This window comes from Mobula birostris, chromosome 1 (genome assembly GCF_030028105.1).
Source record: "Mobula birostris isolate sMobBir1 chromosome 1, sMobBir1.hap1, whole genome shotgun sequence".
NCBI lineage: Eukaryota > Metazoa > Chordata > Chondrichthyes > Myliobatiformes > Myliobatidae > Mobula > Mobula birostris.
This window is the reverse complement of record NC_092370.1, coordinates 130,627,345-130,651,430: the sequence shown is the minus strand read 5'-3', so window position 1 is coordinate 130,651,430 and position 24,086 is coordinate 130,627,345. Positions and strand designations below refer to the sequence as shown.

The 24,086-nt window shown below is 41.6% G+C and overlaps 1 protein-coding gene and 1 long non-coding RNA gene across 3 annotated transcripts in view; one reads left to right on the top strand and one right to left on the bottom strand.

Annotated features, from left to right (window-relative positions):
* The window catches only part of rnf19a (ring finger protein 19A, RBR E3 ubiquitin protein ligase), an 85,888-nt gene extending 77,802 nt beyond the window's left edge, over nt 1-8,086 (bottom strand). The window contains exon 1 of the mRNA XM_072262295.1: nt 7,996-8,086. The gene's annotated coding sequence lies outside the window, so the exon portion shown is untranslated. The remainder of the gene's footprint in view (nt 1-7,995) is intronic.
* Nucleotides 8,087-8,223: 137 nt separating this feature from the next.
* On the top strand, nt 8,224-19,552 carry LOC140199833 (uncharacterized). 2 transcript variants are annotated; one of them, XR_011886505.1, is made up of 3 exons: nt 8,224-9,205; nt 9,877-10,016; nt 16,458-19,552. It is a non-coding gene; the product is annotated as an uncharacterized lncRNA (long non-coding RNA). The 2 variants fall into 2 exon arrangements; XR_011886504.1 differs by having other exon boundaries at nt 8,224-10,016; nt 16,458-16,602; nt 16,826-19,552.
* Nucleotides 19,553-24,086: the final 4,534 nt, after the last annotated feature.

Here is a 24,086-nt window from a genome sequence, read left to right as displayed (position 1 = left end):
TCACACTTTTATTCCAATCTGAGTTTGAAGTAACTTGTAAGTTTAGTTGTCCAAGCTAAATGTACTTTATTTCTTCAGTCACTACTATGTCATTTATGTAAACACAAAGACACCAGACTAAAATCTCAAATCACTTAACATCCAAAGGAGAGACATAAAAAGATAATGCTTTGTATAGGACACTTCCTCATGACGCCAGTTAAAAAAATTCTTTAGACCTTCCTACTCAGGGGTAGCAACCCAATTTCATTCACTAATACCAACTTCTTGGTAATTTCATGTACACTGCAGCTTTGATCACGTGTTTTAGGATTAATTACATTTGTGGTCACTATCATGGTCAATTTTCCAGTAAATTTCAAGTGTTATTACGTAACTGTTCTTTATCAATTTCAATTTACTAATAACAGATGCAAGACCAAAGGAATAATAAGATTTCACTTTAACCCACAAAGAACATTCTTAATACAAAAATGTTAGCTGCTGAGTATTAACAGTAATTTTGTTACAAAGAAAACTGCTGCTGTTAGACAACTCAGTAGCCACTTTAGTAGGTACCTCAAGTTCCTAATAAAATGGCCATTGAGTGCATGTTTGTAGTCTTCTGTTGCTGTAGCCCATCCGCTTCAAGATTCAACATGTTGTGAATTCAGAGATGCTCTTCTGCACACCACTCTTATAACATGTGATTAACTGAGCTCAGATCACCTTCCTGTCAGCTTCACCCAGTCTGGCCATTCTCCTCTCACCTCTCTCATTAACAAGGCATTAACCTGCTGCTCACTGTATTTTGTTTTTGTTCTTCACCATTCACTGTGAACTCTACAGAATGTTGTGTGTGAAAATCCCAAGAGATCAGCAGTTTCTGAGAAACCTCTCTTTTGCCATGATGAGGCCACTCAGATTGGAAGAGTATCACCTCAGATTCCATCTAGGTAGCCTCCAACCTGCTGGCATAAACATAGATTTCTCAAACTTCCAGTAATCTCCCCCCTTCCCCTTCAATTTCCTACTCTGGCATATTACCTCTTCTCCTCACCTGCCTATCACCTCCCCCAGTGCCCCTCCTTCCCTTTCTCCCATGGTCCACACTCCTCTCCTATCAGATGCCTTCTACTCCAGCCCTTTGCCATTTCCACACATCACCTCCCAGTTTCTTACTTGACCCCCTCCTCAAATCATCAATCACCTTCTAGTTTGGCCTCCTTTCCCTCCCCCTCACCTCAGCATCTTCTTATTCTGGCATCTTTCTCATTCCTTTCCAGTCCTGATAAAGGGTCTCAGCCCAAAACGTCAACTGTTTATTAATTTCCATAGATGGTGCCTGACTCGCAGAGTCCCTCCAGCATTTTGTGCATATTGCTCTGAGATACTCAAGTCACCCTCTCTGGCACCAACAATCATTCCAGTCAAAGTCATTTAGATCACATTTCTTCCCAATTCTGGTTTGGTCTGAACAATGACTGAACCTCTTGACCATGCCTGCATGCTTCTATGCATTGAGTCGCTGCCACATGATTGGCTGATTAGATATTTGCATTAATGAGGTGTGCAGGTGTAGCTAATAAAGTGGCCACTAACAGTATTTGCATCAGACAACATATATATTTCTGACTAACAAAGTAGTCTAATCTCCAACAGACAATGGTTAAAATTGTGAATAATTATTGGCAGCTTTTCTGGTAATTTGACAAAATATGTTCAGTTAGTGTTAGGGAACAAAAGGCTCATGAAAAATATCTGCCCTGCAGCATCCATTTACAATGCAACACTCACTGGCTTCACAATTATTCAGACTTCACTACAAGTTGTGGCTAACAGCACCTTGTTAAACTGCAGGAAAGACTAACAGCAAAATGAGGAAAATTTATATACAAATATGCCACTCACTTCCAACAAAAACTACATCACTTAAATGAGCACTTCACAATTCTCCTTGTGCTGTTAGCAATTTCAAAAACTAACAAAGATTTCTAGCCTGCCCAATTTTCTAGAACATCAGATGATAGGCAAACCTTTACACAAACCATTTTATCAAATCAAAGAATGCTCAACATACTTGAAAGAATGCAAGATTCAAGGAATAAAAAGGCACCGATCAGGTGGACAATCAGGAGACATTTTCTCAGGAAGGCAAAGGCTCTTGAGAAAATGCAAGGGCGTAAAATTTTAAGGGGATTGGAGGTAATTATGGAGGGGTATGTTTTTTTTAATACAAGCTGAGAGTGGTGAGCACATGGAATGCACTGCTGGGGTGGTAGTAGATGCAGATACATTAGGGGCAGTTAAGAAACTCTTAGGTGGGCACATGGATTATTGAAAAATGCAGGGCTACGTGGGAGGAAAGGGTTAAATTGATCTTAGAGTAGGTTAAACAGTCTGCACAATATTCTGGTCCGAATGGACTAAGCTGTACTGTAATGTTCTATAAGCAGTGGCTCTGTAACCTCAAGAATAAAAGTTGAAAGATTAAGTTTCTACATAAATAGATTCTGACTACCAAACCTGTATTGCTAGAGCTGTACTTTTTTTTCAAACAAATTGTTTTGGGGTGAAAAAAAATTATGAACTATGTTCTTTTCAGCCTTTTACTTGTGCTTCCCCTCAGCTCCGAAAGTGTAACATTCATTAAAGCAAGCAACAAATCACAAGCATGATTTCACACAAAGATTAGTCTAAGAGTTACTAGCACTCTCTTCAAAAACAGAGCTAACACCTTTAAGCACTTCATAAGCATCATACACACACATATACAAGTTGGTGGTTTTAGCCTTTTAGCCAACTACAGTTTTTTCAAGTAAATTACAAAAATCTTAATATTAGAATAATATTCACATTTATAAAAAGATAAATAGCTAAAACAAACTAATTAAATAAAAATATTGCAATTCCTATTCTGCTACCCATGCATTTCAAATTTCACAACCAGCTGTGACTTTGCCTCCCAGACAGATTTGTGAAGTATACAATTGCTCACCCTATTGCTGAACATTTGTACAGTGTTACATAATACTGACAATTTTCCAAAAAAGTGATTCATAACCTTCAATATTTAGTATTTCATTTCCACTTCCAAAAGAGAATACAGCTTATTTTGTTATCTTCGCCCCCGCACCCACTACCGTCATGATACTCATCCATCTGTAAAGATGACGAAGCATCTATGTCAGATGAACAGGAAGCGAACAAAATCACATCCATGCTATAATAGCGAGTTACCTGGCTTCAACTTCTTTAGAAACAATTGAATCAAGGGATAGTTGCAAAGCTGGTTGTCTCTGCAAGTGTTAGTAAAGACTTCTGGCAGACCAGTGTAAAGTTCCACAGACGTTACAGAGGTGCGGAAGTATTTGTACCATCAATGGTGCTACTGTACTAATGCAAACTGTCACTTGCCAAATGTGCAGGGCAACGAACAACACTGCAATGTATGGACTGCAGCACACAAGGCCTATTCGATATACGAGGGAGCTATTCCTTGTCTCCTGGCTGCATTTCAGCCCCACCCTTTTCATTTTTGGCCATCCAGTATGGAGGGGTCAAGAAGGACGATGTCCTAGTTAGCCTGCTCCTGGGGCTGGCTAAGATAGCTATCCACGGCTCCTGGAGACAGGCAATGGAGGGTTCTGCCTGACACTGTTCAGGGAGTCTGCGCATCCCTAGGCTGCTGTGGAAAAAGAACACATGGTGACCCTGGGCAACATGGAGGCGCTTCGAGACCATTGAGCACTGTGGGGGATAAATACCATCTTTGATGAGGATGGGAATGTGATTGTTTAGTCTGTTAGTCATGATGTGTCTGGTTTTTGTTATTGTGCAATAATACGGTAGTGGTTTGAATTTATGATAAATGCATTTTTGTAAAAAAAAAAGTAGATTTGAGGCTTTTCAGTCACTCCAATCTCCGCTTCCTTGTAACTATTATCTCTGCAAACTTAGATGCCAATTTGTTATCCTAGTAAATTATTGAAATTTCAGGATACAGCACTCATGTATTTTCCCAATCAAACTAATTCTCACACCCAAACTAAATTGAGGATCAACTTTACTTGCACATATTAGGAACTTGTTATGGTGTGTTGGTGCAAAAGGTAATAAAGAACATTATAGAGAATGAAGAATGATATAAAAATAAAGTTATAAGTACGGATATGCAATAAAATACACATTAATAAATAAATACCACATTTTATTCCCAATTTACATTAAAATCAAATACAATCATAGAACTCTACAGCACAGAAACAGGTCGTTCAACCCATCTAGTTGATGCTGAAATGTTAATTTGCCTAGTACCTCAACCTGCACAGGGACCACAGCTTTCCATTCCCCTCCCACTCATACACTTATCCAAATTTCTCAAATGTTGAAATCGAACCTGCATCCACCACTTGCGCTGACAGCTCATTCCACAATCTCACCACCCTGACTGAAGTTCCCCATCATGTTCCTCTTAAACTTTCACCTTCACCCTTAACCCCTGACCTCTTGTTCTCTCACGCAATCAGAGTAGAAAAAGTTTGCTTACCTACCTATATCCCTCACAATTTTGCATACCTCGATGATTAATACCAAATTTATGTCACTTTCCTTTGTATCATCTGATGTATCCCTCACTTGGTACTTCCATGCAAATACTTCCAGGGCCAGTACTTTGCTCTAACCTGTTGTGAAATACCTTTTTAACTTCAGAATCAAGGTTAATATCATTGGCATATGTCATGAAATGGGCTGTTTTGCAGCAGCGGTACATTGCAATACATAAAAACTACTATAAATTACAATAAGCATACAAGAAAGAAATTAAATGCTAAAAGAGATGGAAAAAATAGTGAGGTAGTGTTCATTGGTTCACTGTCCATTCAGAAATCTGATGGTGGAGGAGAAGATGTTGTTCCTGAAACACTGATAGTATGTCTTCAGGCTCCTGTACCACCTCCTCGATGGCAGCAATGAGAAGAGGGCATGCTCTGGGCAATGGGGGTCTTCAATGACAGATGCCGTCTTTTTAAGGTGCCCTGGGAGTTAGCTGAGTTTACAACTTCCTGCAGCTTTTCCCTGATCCTGTGCAGTGCCCCTCCATACCAATTAGAATGCTCTCCACACTATATCTATAGAAATTTGCAAGTGCCAGTGGTGACATACCAAATCTCCTCAAACTCCTACTGAAATATAGCCACTGCCGCGCCTTCTCTGTAATTACATCAATACGTTGGGCCCAAGATAAATCTTCAGACATTGATACCCATGAATTTGAAAGTGCTCACTCTCTCTGATCCTTTGATGAGAACTGGCATGTGTTCCCTCATCTTCCCCTTCCAGAAGTCCACAATCAGTTCCTTGGTCTTACTGACACTGGAATGCAACACCACTCATAGCACTTCTGTTTTCCTTCCCTAGTTTCCTCACTTTATTCCACTCCTGAATTAGCAACTTAGAGTTTCAGAGAAGGTGGTCTCAATTTTCCCCTCGATTATATCCTGTGTTAAGGTTTACCTACACCACTGCCATCATGGAACAAGATCTGATGTCCAAGCTGACATCCCGGGAGACAGGTTTAAATTCCAGCCCAATGCCAAAAGTACTCATTGAAATGGTATTCTTCCTAAAAATCAAACAATGGCAGTAAGTTTTCCCTAAAGTACCTTAAGACCACAAGCACGTTTTGAAAGTGGCCAAGTACAGTAAGTGCTGCCTGCACAAGAAGTATTGAAAACACCTGCTAACATTACATCTGGCTGCAGGAGCAGACAGTGGCTACATAGAGATAATACTTTCCTTTAAAAATATTTTCCATTAACCAAACAATGTAATGATGTGTCATCTTTCTGCCCAACCTAGGAATAGACAGAGAAAGGGGTGGTGGGGGGGAAGAGAACTACCCTAATTTCATATTTTTTTTAAAAAAGGAAACTATTTGACAAATCTAGACCTTGCACAAAACCCAAGCACTGAAAAAATACTGTTTGCAGCAGTATCTTAGAAGTTTGACTTAACGATTCCAGATATCTGGATTAGTTATTCATAACTCTTCAGTGAATACAACAGATCCTATCAATATCCAACCCCCCTCCCCAAAAAGCAAAAAATAGTACTTCATGGGTCACTGCCAAACAATCAGGTCTGTAGTTTCTTACCTCAAACATCACTGCTATAGCCTTTTGGCATTTACTGCCAAAAAAGGCCATACAGTATACAACTAGCTGTATATGCATCATTGCTAAAATCAGCACTACAGTGCAAATGCTTAGCAGTGGTACAAAAATAAGCCAGATATTGTAAAATTCTTTATATTAATTTAAAACCAAAAAATAGGTTTTGCGCAACTTGTTACCTTCCTTCAACCATCAGAAAAATTGCATCAAGTTTTAAAATCTGTTACCCTTGTAGCCCTCGGCCTTTTGCATCTTCACATCTAAGCAACCCAACACCATCACAAGCACATGGTATTTAAAAAAAAAGACAGTAACGCACTGCATAAGAAAGCACACTCAAAGTCAATTTGGATTTCTGCATTTAATTAGAATCAAATTATTCAGCCTCAATAATTTAACTATAGCATGCTCAATACATAATCAATAAATTGCAAAGAATAAATACATAGTAACACACACAAAATGCTGGAGGAATTCTGCAAGTCGGGCAACATCTATGGACAGGAGAAAAGGCAATGTTTCAGGCCAAGACCTTTCATCAGTCCTGAGTTCCTGTCTCAGCTGGAAACATCAGCTCTTTATTCCTCTGCACAGATGCTGCCTGACCTGAGTTCCTCCAGCATTGTGTGCATGTTACTCTGGATTTCCAGCATCTGCAGAATCTCTTGTGTTTATAATAAATATACATAATTTGCTGATCCAAATAGCAACATTAGAAAAATAACCTCAATCTTAACAAGAAGAATTTCGCTCTTTCCCACACCCACCTCTAAACCATTGGCTTTACAATCACAGTCCTCTTGTCTTCTAAATATTATTTATAATAAATGCATACTCTTTGAAACTAAATGATTTATGAGGAAATTTACCATTTTCTAACAGCAACCATTTATCATTCAAAGAGGAAAACATTATTGGCAGCTGTGGCTCAGTTGGTAGCACTCATATCTGAGTCACAGTTTCCAGATAGAATTCCCACTCCAGAGACTCCAACATAAAAACTAGGTTAACACCTCAGTGCAGTGCTGAAGGACTGCTACATATTTGGAGGTGTCATCCTTAGGGTAAAATGTTAAATGAAGACCAATCTGTATTCTGGCATACATTTAAAAGCAAATGCCACGTTATTCTGAACAGAGAAGCCAACCCTGACAACCAACCCATTAGCCATCCCTCACTTAGGAAAGACTAAAATAGGTTATCAGATCATTATCAATTGTTTGCAAGAACTGCTGTTCACAGACAGGTTGCCATGTTCCCTACAACCGTGACTTCACTCTAAATCTTCTTTCGTAGTGTCCCAATTCACTACGAGACTCCCCTCCCCACCCAGCAATGCACATAAAGTGAGCTACACCATTGCATGTTTAAAAAGAAACTATGAACTTTGACCCGTGCAAGGACCTAATTTTCTTCTGAGTATTTTCTAAAAAAAACATCCGATGCCTCAGGTAGGGCAAACGCTTGGAAAGTGACCCCCAAAGAGTGTCTTGAGAGAGCTTCCAGTAATTTTCCATGACTGATTGGTTACAACATCTGTTTATATTTTACCCATTGTTAACAACGACACAAAAAATAAGCAGCAGCGAGAGAGAAAGATTGCAGCCCGGGGAAAGAGAGGGTTTACACACTGAGCAATGGGAGGTGGTCGTTCCCACCACCCCCTGAAGCCAGCCCAGCTTCACACGTTTACCCCGGGAGGATGGGAGCGACTGGGTTACACCCAGACAGGCCACCAAGCCCACTTCAGGCCGCCGTTCCCCACCCCCCTCCCGCAGCGAGGCCCGCTGCCGGCGCTTCCCCCTCCCCAGCCCGCCGCCAGCCCAGCGCCCATACTCACCGGCCGCCGGCTCCGCCACTAGCAGCTTCCGCCGCCGATTCGCCAGCTCCACCGATCGCACGGCAGCCACCCCACCCCCTCCTTCGCGCAACTCCGTGGCCCCGCCCACACACCTTCTGCTGACGCATGCGCCCGCCCCGCCCCGCCCCGCTCCGACGTCGCGGAGGAACGCCCCGACCTGGAACGAGGATGGTGCTGCTCCTCGGTCGGGCTGGCCGCACACGGGCTTCCTGGCCAACGTGTTCGCCAAGCTTGCGGCGCGGGAGCGACAACCAAGGAGCAAGAGTAGCGCTAATACAGACGGCAGATAGTTACTTGAAGGGGCATTCAGAAAGAAGATGATCGCCCTCTTCACGCCCCTTTCAAAATGCTCCCAGCCACAGTATATTAAAAGCAGTTTGCACTTTAACACTGGAAGCAGTATGAACGCCCCAACTCCCACCAAACGGCGAAGGGAGCAGATAAACTAATTTAGAGTTGATCGAGTCGAAGTAAATTGAATATTTGACCCCAGTATCTGCAGAGTATTTTGTGTTTGAAATTGAATATCAGAGTACGTATATATCGCGATATGCCACATTGAGGCATGAATATTCGCCAAGATATTAGGGATAACTGAAAATAAAGATTTTATATGAGGGTTTGGTTTTAGAGTAGGTTAAAGGATCGGCACAATATCATGAGCCGAAGGGCCTGTAATATGCTGTAATGTTCTATATTCGAAGATTGCAATAGGATTTTTTTTCTTACAATTAGGGAAAAGAATAGACAGCAACACACAAAATGCTGGAGAAAATCGGCAGGGCAGGCAGAGGAATACACAGTCGACGTTTCTGGCCGAAACCCTTCATCGGACCTTCATCTGGATTTTCAGCATCTGTAGAATCTTGTGTTTATGTCTTGGTTAATATTTCATTCCTAAAGACAGCTGGTGTCTGAAAAGGAAGTAATTAGCTGTTCCTGTACAGATCGCATGTTAATGTAATTATGCCCGGGTTTCCATCATTTCCCAATGAAATCATGCCTATTCAGGAAATCAGATTGGTCACGTCCATGTACCATTCCCGCTAGCATGTTCGGACATCGTTACACACATAATGATGTCGCAAGTTGAACAAAAATTCAGTCTGCAAGTCATAGAGATGCTCTAATGGCATCCTTTTTAAAGAAAGTGAATTGCGTTGTGATCATCTGGCTCGATCGATAACTGGTAAAGGAAAGTTAGCAGTGATTCTGAACGTACAATTGATAACGTTGCACAAAGCAGTGCACGTTATAGGCAAAAATATTGCTTGCTTTCTTGATTATTATGATGCAGAGGTCATTTATCTTAGGTTCAAGTCAGCTCCCAGCAGAGCAATCCAATCAATCCTATTCTCTCTCCTTATTTCTCTACAGTCTTGCATCCCCTGTCAAAACAAAAATCAATTTGACTTTGTTTTTTTAATCATTTCCAACAATAAGGGGTATTTTTCAATTGCCATATTGATGCAGATATGAAGGCATGTCAGTCTCTGTATTTCATTAGGAGTTTTGGGAGATTTGGTGTGTTACCAAAAACTGGCAAATTTCTACAGATGAACGGTGGAGAGTATTCTAACTGGGTTCATCGCCGTTGGGTAGGGAGGGGGAGGGGTCACTGCACAGGGAAAAGCTGCAGTGGGCTACTGGCTCTGCCAGTTCCATCATGGGCACTAGCCTCCCTACCATCGAGGACATCTTCAAAAGGCGATGCCTCAAAAAGGCAGCATCCATCATTGAGGGCCTCCATCACCCAGGATATGACCTCTCCTCATTGCTACCATCAGGGAGGAGATACAGGAGCCTGGATATACACATCCAATGTTTTAGGAACAGTTTTTTTTCCTCCTTTGCCATCAGATTTATGAATAAACAAGGAACCAACCCAACTATTTTTGGCAACACACAAACATTGCTGTTGAACGCAGCATCTCCAGGAAGAGGTACAGACGACGATTCGGGCCAAGACCTTTCGTCAGGACTAACCAAAAGAAGAGCTAGTAAGTAAGAGATTTGAAAGTGGGAGGGGGAGGGGAAGATCCAAAATGATAGGAGAAGATAGGGGGGGTGGGGGGAATGGAGCCAAGAGCTGGACAGGTGATTGGCAAAAGGGATATGAGAGGATCATGGGACAGGAGGCCCAGGGAGAAAGAAAAGGGGGAGGGGGGAACCAGAGGATGAGCAAGGGGTATAGAGAGAGGGACAGAGGGAGAAAAAGGAGGGAGAGAAAAAGAATGTGTGTATATAAATAAATAACGGATGGGGTACGAGGGGGAGGTGGGGCATTAGCAGAAGTTTGAGAAGTCAATGTTCATGCCATCAGGTTGGAGGCTACCCAGACGGCATATAAGGTGTTGTTCCTCCAACCTGAGTGTGGCTTCATCTTGACAGTAGAGGAGGCCGTGGATAGACATATCAGAATGTGAGTGGGACATGGAATTAAAATGTGTGGCCACTGGGAGACCCTGCTTTCTCTGGCGGACAGAGCGTAGGTGTTCAGCGAGGCAGAGAGCGTGTTTGCTCTCTTTTGCATGACCTCTTAATTTTTTTTTAAATATATATTTCTTATTGCACTGCATTGCTGCTACAAAGCAATGGATTTCCCGATGTATGCTATTATGTATGCTTTCCCGATATTAAACCTGATTCTGATTCAATTAACCTACCAGAAAGTCTCTAGGACAGGGGCGGAGACCAAAGCAATGGGCAGAAATCACCACAAAGGAAACATGCAAATTCTTAGTGTTTGAAAAACTTTCTGTTAGGGTTGTTGCAAAGTTCAAAGAAGAATGTGCAGAGTAACGTTCTTTGATACATTGCCAATCTCAGAAAAGATATGTTCCCTAGAAGCATTGAGAAGATAAGTGGCTGACACCACAGTACAAGAACATGGTTACCTTCATGAATAATTCACCATGCTTCCAGAACAACGATAGATTGGTACAAGGGAGAAAAATTACACAGAAATATATTAGGGACATTTAAGAAACTCTTTGGATAAGGACATGGATGAATGACAGGCAAGAGGAGAGTTACCATAGAAAACCATAGAAACTACAGCACAGAAACAGGCCTTTTGGCTCTTCTTGGCTGTGCCGAACCATTTTCTGCCTAGTCCTACTGACCTGCACATGGACCATATCCCTCCATACACCTCCCATCCATGTATCTGTCCAATTTATTCTTAAATGTTAAAAAAGAACCCACATTTACCACCTCGCCTGGCAGCTCATTCCATACTCCCACCACTGTGTAAAGAAGCCCCCGCTAATGTTCCCTTTAAACTTTTCCCCCCTCACCCTTAACCCATGTCCTCTGGTTTTTTTCTCCCCTTGCCTCAGTGGAAAAAGCCTGTTTGCATTCACTATCTATACCCATCATAATTTTATATACCTCTATCAAATCTCCCCTCATTCTTCTACGCTCCAGGGAATAAAGTCCTAACCTATTCAACCTTTCTCTGTAACTGAGTTTCTCAAGTCCCGGCAACATCCTTGTAAACCTTCTCTGCACTCTTTCAACCTTATTTATATCCTTCCTGTAATTTGGTGACCAAAACTGAACACAATACTCCAGATTCGGCCTCACCAATGCCTTATACAACCTCATCATAACATTCCAGCTCTTATACTCAATACTTCGATTAATAAAGGCCAATGTATCAAAAGCTCTTTTTACGACCCTATCTACCTGTGATGCCACTTTTAGGGAATTTTGTATCTGTAATCCCAAATCCCTCTGTTCCACTGCACTCCTCAGTGCCTTACCATTAACCCTGTATGTTCTACCTTGGTTTTTCCTTCCAACATGCAATACCTCACACTTGTCAGTATTAAACTCCATCTGCCATTTTTCAGCCCATTTTTCCAGCTGGTCCAAGTCCCTCTGCAGGCTCTGAAAACCTTCCTCACTGTCTACTACACCTCCAATCTTTGTATCATCAGCAAATTTGCTGATCCAATTTACCACATCATCCAGATCATTGATATAGATGACAAATAACAATGGACCCAGCACTGATCCCTGTGGCACACCACTAGTCACAGGCCTCCATTCGGAGAAGCAATTCTCTACTACCACTCTTTGGCTTCTTCCATTGAACCAATGTCTAATCCAATTTACCACCTCTCCATGTATACCTAGCAACCGAATTTTCCTAACTAATCTCCCATGCGGGACCCTGTCAAAGGCCTTACTGAAGTCCATGTAGACAATATCCACTGCCTTCCCTTCATCCGCTTTCCTGGTAACCTCCTCGAAAAACTCCAATAGATGGTCAAACATGACCTACCACGCACAAAGCCATGTTGACTCTCCCTAACAAGTCCCTGTCTATCCAAATGCTTGTAGATTCTGTCTCTTAGTACTCCCTCCAATAACTTACCTACTACCAACATTAAACTTACTGGCCTACAATTTCCCGGATTACTTTTCGATCCTTTTTTAAACAACAGAACAACATGAGCCACTCTCCAATCCTCCGGCACCTCACCTGTAGACAGCGACATTTTAAATATTTCTGCCAGGGCCCCTGCAATTTCAACACTAGTCTCCTTCAAGGTCCGAGGGAACACCCTGTCAGGTCCCGGGGATTTATCCACTTTAATTTTCCTCAAGACAGCAAGGACCTCCTTTTCAATCTGTACAATTTCCATGATCTCACTACTTGTTTCCCTTAATTCCATAGACTTCATGCCAGTTTCCTTAGTAAATACAGACACAAAAAACCTATTTGAGATCTCCCCCATTTCCTTTGGAAGTGGGATGTAGGTAGGAAGGGTTAGATTGATCTTAGAGTAGATTAAATGTTAGCACAACATCATGGGGTGAAGAGCCTGTGCTGTGCTGCTATGTTCTATGTCATTGATCCCTAATGATAAAAAAACTATTAATTGGAATGACTCTGAATTTGCAAATCTACAGTCCCTTCATTATTACAAATCTCTAACCCTTCTGCTCCCCTCTATTCCTGGTCTTTAATTCATCCAGATTTTACTAGTAGCAGCAATGGCTTTTGTCACAAAAATCCATGAGCTCTAAAGTTCACTCCCTATAGTTGTTCTTAACTCTACATTGCCTTCTTTAAGTTCTCCTGTCACATGGAGGGGCACCAGGAGCAGACCCAAATGCAAGACACAGACACTGAAGTACTAGGAACAGGACTTGACTACAGAACTGGGACAAGAACACAGACTTGAGCTAGGACATTGGCTAGGCAAGCAGAACCAGGACAAGGCATTGGGAACTAGGAGCCTGGGCTTGGACTCCGAGCCAGAGACTGGACAAGGACCCAGAACCTGGGTCTTGACTGGGGCTCAGACTCAGGAACTAGGCAAAGATATGACATGGTCTTGGGAGACGTGACTAGGCAAGGCTACAGGACAGAATGAGACACACCTGGGCAAAACGAGGGAACTCCAGCACAGGACAAGGGAGCTTCAGCACAGGATGGAGCACGTGGACAGGATGAGAACACAAAGCCTTGACTTGGTACCCAGGAACAGTCAAGCCTTGAACCTTGGACTTGGGACAACAGGAACCTTGGAACACAGAGCCTTGGTCTTGGGGAGGACAGGAACACAGAGCCTTGGTCTAGAGCACAGGAACACAGACGGAGCCTTGGACTTGAGAGACAGGAACACAGGGACATGGAACACAGAGCCAGGACCCCTCCTTGGGAACAGGACTTGGGATCAGGGCTCTACACAGAATGCTGAACATGACAAGACAGTTCCCAACACTAAGTAGCAGCATACAGCCAGACCTACCTAGTGCAGGCGTGGACACAGAGACAGTTCCTTATCTTGACACAGCAAGGCTCCAGTCTCACTCCAGAGGTAGAGCTTGCCAAGGTTGCAAGCAAGGATCCAGACACCAGTCACAGGCCAAGGCTCCAGAAGGAAGAGGAAGGGAAGGGAACAGTCCAGCATCAGGGTAGCAGCAAAGATAGCCTGGCTTACCCAACAGAGACAAGGACAGGAAAGGACAGATCCAACCACAGGGTAATGGCAAAGACAGCCTGACTTACCTCACAGAGGCAAGGATGGGATGCTGACAAGACAAATCAGCACCCACACTTGAACCCAGGGCCACTTATATTCCCAGCCCCAAGATGAGCATCAGGTGCCTATGATTAAGCCCAGCTGAAACAAGGGACAGCTGGAAGACCTGCAGTCTGGAATCCATGGATCGGACCGTGAACCGGAATGCGAACTTCACGGACCAGACCATGACAGCTCCTCAATACTTCACTCTTTGATCATCTACGGTTTTGAAGTTAGCAATCAATTTTTGCTTGTGAACATTTCCCTGATCTGTTTTTCCTGTGCTATCGATGTTATATAAATGGAGTGTGTTGTTGCTGACAAAGACAAGTTGTCAAAGAAGTTATAGGAAGGGTACGTGAAAACAGTAAGTTATTTTAATGGAAAACCTCAATCACCAAACTGTCCGTACAAATGTTAAAGAAAGAACCAAAGGAAATATCCATTTGACCCAATACTTTTAAATGACCCAGGAGATGTCAAAAAATTGGAAGTTGTGGCAACAATTGGAAAATAATAGCTTTTACATTATTCATTGCACCTAGAAATCATAACATTAAAATGCACAATTCAGAGAAATGAGAAAACAACTAAAACAATTATGATCTATGATACACTTGGCTCATTTATGACACCATGAGCCTCCACATAAAACACATCATTCCTATCCTCATTCTTGTTCCAACATGTTGGTTCATGGCTTCCTTTTCTGCCACTATAAGGTCACTTTCAGGCTGGAGGAGCAATACCTCATATTCCACCTACCTGATGGCATGAACATCAATTTCTCCTTCCAGTATCTTTTTTTCTCTTTCCCATTCCCTCTTATTTTATTCTCAACTCTGGCCTCTTACCTCTTTGCCTCACTTGCATATCAACTCCTCCAGGTGTCCCTTTTCCTCCCCTTTATCCCATGGTCTACTCTACCGTCATATCAACTTCCTACTTCCACGACCCTTTACTTGTCCACCCACCTGGCTTCACCGATCATCCTATAGCTTGTTCTCCTCCCCCTCCCTCCACCTTTTTATTCTGGCGTCTTCCCCCTCCCTTTCCAGTCCTGATGAAAGGTCTCAGTCTGGAACATTGACTGTATATTCCTTTCCATGGGTGCTGCCTGATCTGCTGAGTTCCTCCAGCATTTTGTGTGTGTGCTTTGGATTTCCAGTATCTGCAGAATCTTCTGTGTTTATGATCCATGAGGTTTACTCAATAGAACCTTATTCGAACATCTTTAAAGATGTATTGCTGAGCATTTAAAGACCAACAAAATCTGTAGACCAACAAGATTCCACTGAAGTTGGGTGAGACTAGAACTAGAGGTCGTAGGTTATGAGTGGAAGGTTAAATGCTTAAGGGGAAAGTGAGGTGGAACTTCATCACTCAGAGTGTGGTGAGAGTGTGGAACAAGCTGCCAGCAGAAGTGGTGGATGTGGGTTTGATTTAAACTTCTAAGAGAAATTTGGTTGTACATGGATAGGAGGGGTATGGAGGGCTATGCTCCGGATATGGGTCAAGGGGACTGGGCGGAATAATCATCTGGCACAGACTAGATGGGCCAAAAGGTCAGTTTCTGTGCAGTAATGCTCAATGACTCTAAGATGCAATAAAAATAGTAGCTCTAAGAGAAAAGAAAAACAATATGTCCTTTACAGTAAAATGGAAAGGAGATAGTCAGATGAATACAATAAAATATATAGCATCAAAAAGGAAATTTTGGAATCAATGTAAAACCTGGAAAAACTTTTTAAAAAATGTTTAGGCTAAGCATTAAAATGAGCACTTTAGCTCCATACCACAGTGCCAGAAAAGAGGCCAGACTTCCTTAAAAGGAGAAAGTGAGCTTCACTGTAAAACGTGATCAAAATGATCTTTCCAAACAAAAGTACAGTATGTCATAAAATGAAATGATGACTGTCAAAAAATTATCTGCATTTTTTAGGCAGGATGAGAATAGCAAATGCTTGAAACACTTTGTAGGTTTGACAGCATTGGTAAAGATAGGATCTGTATTAAGGTTTCAGATCGATGACCTTGTACAAAAGAGTCATTTAAAGAAAGGTCATTAAACTGATACTCACAATTCTGTTTATTCTGGGGATGTGTTGCTAGTCTGTTTTCTGCAGTGTTATATTTACATTTTGAATTTCAAACAATGCAATATTTAGCTTCAACTCAGTCTTATTGGATTTATTCTAAATAAATCCAGTGGAATAAATTTATTTTTCCCAGAGTGCTGAAGGGATTAGGAAGAAATACATGAATCCCTGACAATAATTGTAATGGACACCAAGGACTTATTAGAATACTGGAGGATAACTGTTATAGTTTCGAAGGTGTATTTAATGTCAGAGAAATGCATACACTATACGTCCTGAAATTCTTTTTCTTCCCAAGCATCCATGAAAACGGAGGAGTTCCCCAAAGAATGAATGACGGTGCCAATGCTCAACACTGCTGACAAATAAACACGGGCTGATCAACCCTCCACCCATTAACCCACTCCATCTCCCCCACCACACATCACCAAGTGTCACTTTAGGTACATACCATCAGTCTACGTATGTAACAGTTACTTGTACCTAGTGCTGTATATTGTATTGCTTTTTATATTTATTGTGATTTTTACTTTTTTAAATTGTGTTCATTACTATTATTGTGAATTTTTATGCTGTATCGGATCCAGAGTACCAAACATCTTGTTCTTTAAACTGACAGTACTGTGCAAAAGTCTCAGGGACTCTAGTTTTTGTTTTTGGTTTCAGATGATATGGCCTCCACAGAGCCCTGATCTCAACATCATCAAAGCTGTCTGGGATTACCTGGAGAGACAGAGCAAGTGTAACAGCCAAAGTCTGCTGAGGAACTGTGACAAGTTCTCCAAGATGCCTGGAACAGTCTACCAGCTGATTTATGACAGTGTACCTAAGAGAACTGATGAGGTTTTAAAGGCAAAGGGTGGTCACACTAAATATTGATTTGATCTAGGTTTTCACTGTTTACTGCTCTTTATAGTATTTTTGGTATTTAGAAACTCCAAATTATTTTTGAAAGCATCTTTGCTTTACAGAATTTTTACATGTACTTAAGACTTTTGCACTGTACTGTAGGTATTGAAGAATGACAGTAAACAATCTTGAGATCATCATACTTACTTTCTTGCTTTCTATATACACTCAGAGGTCACTATATTAGGTACCTCCTATACCTAATCAAGTGACCACTGAGTGTATGTTTGTGCTGTCTGTGGCAATGAATTCTATAGATTCAACACCCTCTGGCTAAAGAAATTCCTCCTCATTTGTGTTCTAAGGAGATGTCCTTATATTTCAAGTTTATGCCCTCTGGGCCTACACTCCTCAACTATGGAAACATCCTCTCCACTACTACTCTATCGTGGTCCTTCAATATTCAATAGGTTTCAATGAGATTTCCCTCATTCTTCTAAATAGTCAGATGTTCATAACCTGGGGAAGACGTATAAGGCATATCTATAGCATCACACTTCCAAAATATCATGCTTGGAGGATAAATGTAAATTCCTTAAACTACTAGTCAAGTATCTCAACTTGTGAAACAAGAACCCATGAATCAGTGGTCAAACAAATAATGAGAAAGCAACCAGTGGTGAACCAATCAAATCCCTCAACTACTCTCAAAATGACCCAGCAGGTTTCAAAAGTATTTATCTGATACAGTCGAATAAGAAGTGTTCTTGATTTCCTGGTTTTCAGAGGGAACTCAAAACAGTTGCAAAATATCTAACTTGTAGATATTTGAAATCAGCTACAAAATTGGTCCCCACCATAGCCCACTGATTATGCTTTACAGGAAATATACATTACCTCCAAATGTGACTGTACACCATAGTCTGCTCTGTGGATCGTCACCTTGTCTGTGGTCTGAGGTCTGTGAGTTCCTGAGATCCCAAGAGCGATGCCATCCGGAGCTTAGCTCCTCGTAAGGTCACCCACAGTGATAAGGTCAAGGAGAAGGTTCCAGACAAAAAGCAATCCAACCAAGACCTGGCAGAAGACAATGACACATCACAACAGCAGGTGAAGGGCCTCCCAGTTGTCTGGCATTCCATGTGGTAGGCTGTCTGTGCATCAGCCTCTCAACGTTAAACAAAGCCATGCATAGTTATTCCCTATGAAGGGAATAACCACTAAGGGGAACCTCATGCTCAACTCGAGTGATCACACTTGTATTACTCCTGCTACCACAGCATAACAAGAGCACTTAGAATATTGTATTCCGTTCTGGGGCATAATTTTAATATGATTGGAAGGAAATATAGCGGGGAGATCAGAGGTACGTATTTTTACACAGAGAATCCTAGGTGCATGGAACATTCGGGTGGTGGTAGAGGCAGATACATAATGGGTAACTAAGAAACTCTTAGATGAGCACATGGATGATAGAAAAATCAAGAAATATATAGGAGGGAAGGGTTGGGTTGATCTTAGAGTAGGTTAAGTATTGGCACAACATCGTGGACTGAAGCGTCTATCATCACCAGCAGGTCCCATGCCCAGTTTGAGCTTTGACTGCCATGGCCCACACACTCCTGTTTCGGGTCAAGTGGATCAATTCATTGGTATTCATTTCCAGTTCTCTAGCTGCTGTCTTCATCATCATTTGTCTTTGTTTTCCTCTTGCTTTCTTCCCTTCAATCTTTCCCATAATTACCGTGCATTCTAACTCCTCTTTCCTAATCACATGTCCAATGAAGTTACGTTGCCTTTTCATGATCTCATACGTTATTTCACTTTTTGTGTTTGCTCTGTTCATGACATCCTCATTAGATATTTGTTTTGTCCATGATATTCTTTGCATCCTTCTCTAAAACCACATCTCTGCTACTACAATTTGTTTCCTCATGTTACTAGATATTGTCCAACATTCTGAGCCATATACCATAACTGGATAAACGTAACATTTCAGTACTCTGAGGTGGGTTGTCATGCCTAGTTTAGTATTGGTCAGTATACCCTTCATTCTCCTAAAGGTCTCTTTTGCCATCCCTATTCTTCTTTTGATGTCCATGTCGCACCTGCCGTCTGATGTCACCCAGCTTCCTAAGCAGCAAAAGTTCTGTACTTGTTTTATGTCTTCCCCGTTTATTCTCAGCCTGCAGATAGGATTCTCCTTCTTTCTGGATCTCACTATACATCCTGTCTTTTTGCAATTGATAGATAGACCCATTTTTGCACTTTCTTCAACAATTATATCAATTAAGTTTTTTAGTTCTTCCTCCGTATTTGCAATTAACACAGTGTCATCTGCGTATCTGAAACTATTGATGTTTTCACCGCCAACTATGATTCCCAAGATGTCTCTTATTTTTTGTAATATTGTTTCACTGTACACATTAAATAAATCAGGGGAGAAAACACACCCTTGTCTAATGCCTCGCTTGATTTTTGTAAACTGACTCACTTCTCCATCTATTCTCACAGCGGCAGTTTGTTCCCAGTACAGATTTCTGATTAGGCGGAGGTCTTTGGAATCTAGATCTAGAGTTTTCTGTAATATTTCAGATAACTTATTGTGCTTCACTTTATCAAATGCTTTTGTGTAGTCGATAAAACAAACAAACAAATCTTTTTGCACTTGAATAGCTCATTCTGATAGTATCCATAACATCAATATTGCATTTCTTGTACCATTGTCTTTCACAAAACCACATTGTTCTTTACCTATTTTAGCTTATATCTTACTTTTAGCTCTTGTCATCAAAATTCTTAGAAGTATCTTGGTGCCACGACTCATTAAGCTTATGGTCCTATGTAATTCACATTCTATTGCTCCAGGTTTCTTAGGAAGAGTGAAAAGGAAAGGCAGCAGGTCCTGATGAATTAGTAATAGAACAAATTATCGCCCTTGAAGATTATGGAATTAAAAAACTTGCTGATTTAATCAAAGACATTTATGAGACTGGAATAATACCAGAAGAGATGAAAAAAATCATTATTTATCACTCTTCCTAAGAAACCTGAAAGAGTCTATACTGTGCTGAAATGTTCCACGTTCTATGTACTGCAGCTACTCACCAAATCTATTTTGACACCATTCTCTAGCCGTGACATTCTGCAAATGAGAATGGAGAGTTGCAGAAATGCGGGGAATTCATTATATCACAGCTTGCTCTTTGGAAGCACAGTCCATTCTAAATTGTACATTTATTGTTCTTCTTTTTATCACGCAATAAAATATCTGAAAGTCCCTTCTCGGTAGAATTGTGAATACGGTATCACTACGAGGACTGTTGTCATTCAAGGAGAAATTCCTCCAACAGTTTCACAAGGCACCTGCGCTTAGAGAACACAATGTGATCTTGAATATGAAAATTAAAAATTGATTTTCAAGTCTAAGTTTAAAAAATTCAGTGCTATACTCTTTAAGCAATCAGAGTCAGAGAATCATAGTGTACTTAGTGGTTAGTATAACACATTACAGCACTGGTGACTGGGGTTCAATTCCCATTGCTGTCTGCAAGGAGTTTGTATGTTCTCCCCTATGACTGCATTCGTTTCCCCTGGGTGCTCTGATTTCCTCCCACATTTCGAAGATGTATGGGTTAGTAGGTTAATTGGGTGCATTGGTGTAATAGGGCGACATGGACGTGTTGGGATAAAACGGTCTTTCCATGCTGTGTCTCTAAATAAAAAGAAAATAAATACAGCACAGAAGCAGGTTCTTCAGCCATTCTAGTCTATGCTGAACTGTTATTCTGCCTGGTACCAGTGAACCATTAATTTTCATTTCCTACATTCCTGCAATTTTCCTCCTCTTTGTTTAGTATGTACTCTATGAAGACCTCAAAAGCCCAGCACAAAATTCCCATACTGTATCTTTTGATTTAATCCTGCTTCCAAGAGAGTTATTCTGGGAAATATTATCAATGGCTCGAGAGCAATTCTATGGAATTCCGCATTAGGTTCACTTTGCGTAAATCAGGAGATACTTGAATACCAAAGGAAAAACAGAAAATGCTGGAAATATTCAATAGCTCAGGCGTCATTCAACGAGAGAGAAAATTAAAATATTTTAAGTCAATCTGGCTCAACAGAACTAGAAAACTCAATGTATAAATCATGGAGACATGATCAGTTGTTGTTCAGGTCAAACATCAGAATGGGGAAGAAATGTGATGTAAATGATTTTGACCATGGAATGATCATTCGTGCCAGTGGGGTGGTTTGAGTATCTCAAAAACTGCTGATTTCCTGGGATTTTCATACACAACAATCTCTAGAGTCCACAGAGAATAGTCCGAAAAACACAAAGCATCTAGTGAGCAACAGTTCTGTGGACAAAAATCCCTTGTTAATGATAGTCAAAGAAGAATGGCCAGACTGGTATAAGCTGAAAAGAATATAATTATTCTGTTATAATTATTATAATATATGCATGGAGGGCATTCTAACTGGTTGCATCACTCTCTGGTATGGAGGGGACAATGCACAGGATCAGAAAAAGCTACAGGGTTGCATGGACACTAGCCTCCCTACCATCAAGGACATCTTCAAAAGGCAATTCCTCAAAAAGGTGGCATCCATCGTTAAGAATGCCCACCACCCAGGAGATGCCCTCTTCTCATTGCGACCAACAAGGAGGAGGTACAGGAGCCAGAAGACACACACACACAATGATTTAGGAGCACCTTCTGACTCTCTGGCATCAGATTTCTGGATGTACGTTGAACCCAAGAACTCTACCTATTTTTTGCTCGCTTTTGTACTACTTATTTAATTTTTAATAATATGTTTCCTATTATAATTTATAGTATATTTTATTTATTGGACTGCTGCCAAATTTCCAAACACCACTTAGTGAAAATAAACCTGATTTTGATCACAGCTGACTTGCATGAAAGAAGATGCAGGTAGGAGAAGGGAAATGAAAATTATGGTGGAAGGAATAAGGAACATTGCTGGAACTGTGAGAATTAAAACATTACAGCTGATGGTAATCTGAAATCAGAAAGAAGACACAAAATAGCAGATCAAGCAGTAAGGAAAAGTCAGCATTACAGACAGGTGATCTTTTATCAGAATTGGTCAGGTTCTGATACAAACTGGAAAAGGTGGTTATCTGAAAACATTAAATGCCAAAGGTTATAGTGTGGGTAGTCAGAAAATGAAATGCTGTTTCATGAGACTTCATTGAAACAGCATAAACTCCAAAGACAGAGAGGTTAGAGTGGGAGTAGAATGGAGAATTGCATTGATAGGTGACTGAAAACTCCAGGGTACTCAAAATTCAAGATTCAAGTTTTATTTACCATGTGTAGATTGAAAACATATTCAGTCATTTGCAGTAACAACCAACAAACCCAAGGATATGCTGGGGCAGCTCACAAGTGTCACCACACGTTCTGCCTCCAACATAGCATGCCCACAATGCTTGTCAGAACAACGCAGAATACAACAAAGCAGAACACAACAAGCAACAGAACAACATCAGCAAAACCCGCCCATGCACAGTCCTCCAACCCCAAGTGTTCTTCGGCCTCCAGCAGAACTCAGATTCAAACTTGGGCACTCAAGTATTGGGCTTTTGACTACCCCAGTGGATTGTGGAGATTCATGTTCCCAGGGCACCAGCCACCAGACCTTGACGTCCAGACTTCTGATTTGACCCTTGGGTCTTGATTCTCAGCACCCACCCCAGGAACCGCCGATCACCGAACATAAGAACTTCAGAATTCCTGAGGACAGAATGGTAACATTCTGCAAAACAAACTCCCAATTTGCCTTTGGCTAGTTCAGTTTAGAAGAAACAAAATTTGAGCCCTGAAACAGCACGAGAATGAATTCTTCCTTTCAGATGGATACTGGACAGTGGGAAGGAGAGAATGGGAGCAACTAGTACGCCTGTTGCTTCACAGCTTCAGTGACCGGGGTTCAATCCTGACTCCGGTAACTTCTACATGGAGTTCGCATGTTCTTCCTATGGCGACATGGCTTTTGTTTGGGTGCATAGGTACCTGGCACATCGGAAAATTGTACACATTTGTATAATTTGCCTCTGGATGAGTGATAAAATCTGGGGGTTAATTAATGCATTGTGGGATGGATTCAGCGTTCATTGAGGGTGAGGGAATGCTCAGCTTTCGAAGGCCAGTGATATGGATGTGGTTGGATATCGGGCCAACAGTCCCACAAGGATAGTTGGGGGGGGGGGGTGCTCCTAGTCAGCAAGACTGGAGTTCGAGGCCTAATTTTTGGGATCCTCTCATCAGTGATTCCGAAATACCAGGCCTGGTGTTCGGGTCCTCATCCAGGGTTCACATTCATTATCATTGGCGAGTCTTGGGTCGATACTGAAAATTGAAGCTTGAAGGTCCATCAAAAGTCCAGAAGTCGAGGCCTGATGGCCGAGCCCTAAGTCTGTGAATCTCTGCGAGTCCCGCTGGGGAAATTGAAGGCTGAATGTTTGCAGATCCACGAGTGCACTGGAGGCTGAGCCTGAGGATGGCCTGTCTTGGGGTTAGAGGACTGTATACGGGTGCAGATGGGTAGGTGGGTGATAGGGTGGAACGAGGCTTGTTTTACTGTTGTTGCTTTGTCACTTCTGTTTTATTGTGCTCTGCCTTACTCTGCCAAGCATGGTGGGCGTGCTACGTGTGTTGACACTTGCGGGCTGCCCCCAGCACATCCTTGTGTGCATTGTCAGATAAACTCATTTGGGCTGAAGAGCCTGTTACCAAGCTGGATCCCTAGGGATCTATGATTCTAAAGAAAGGGATTAATAAACCTTCACTAGGACGTCTCAACCGGCACTACCGTCATTTATGTCATGATCTTCTGTCCCTCACAGGTGAACAGACAATGCTATTGATCAATCTGTATCCTCTTCCCTGCCCTTTCTTAGTTCTGGTGCAAGGTCAATGACTTGAGCTATTAACACTGTTTCTCCTCCGCTGGTTCCTCCTGACCTACAAAGTAGTCACAGAGTCACAGAGTGAAAGAGAATTATGGCACAGAAACAGGCCCTTCAGCCCATCTAGTCCATGCC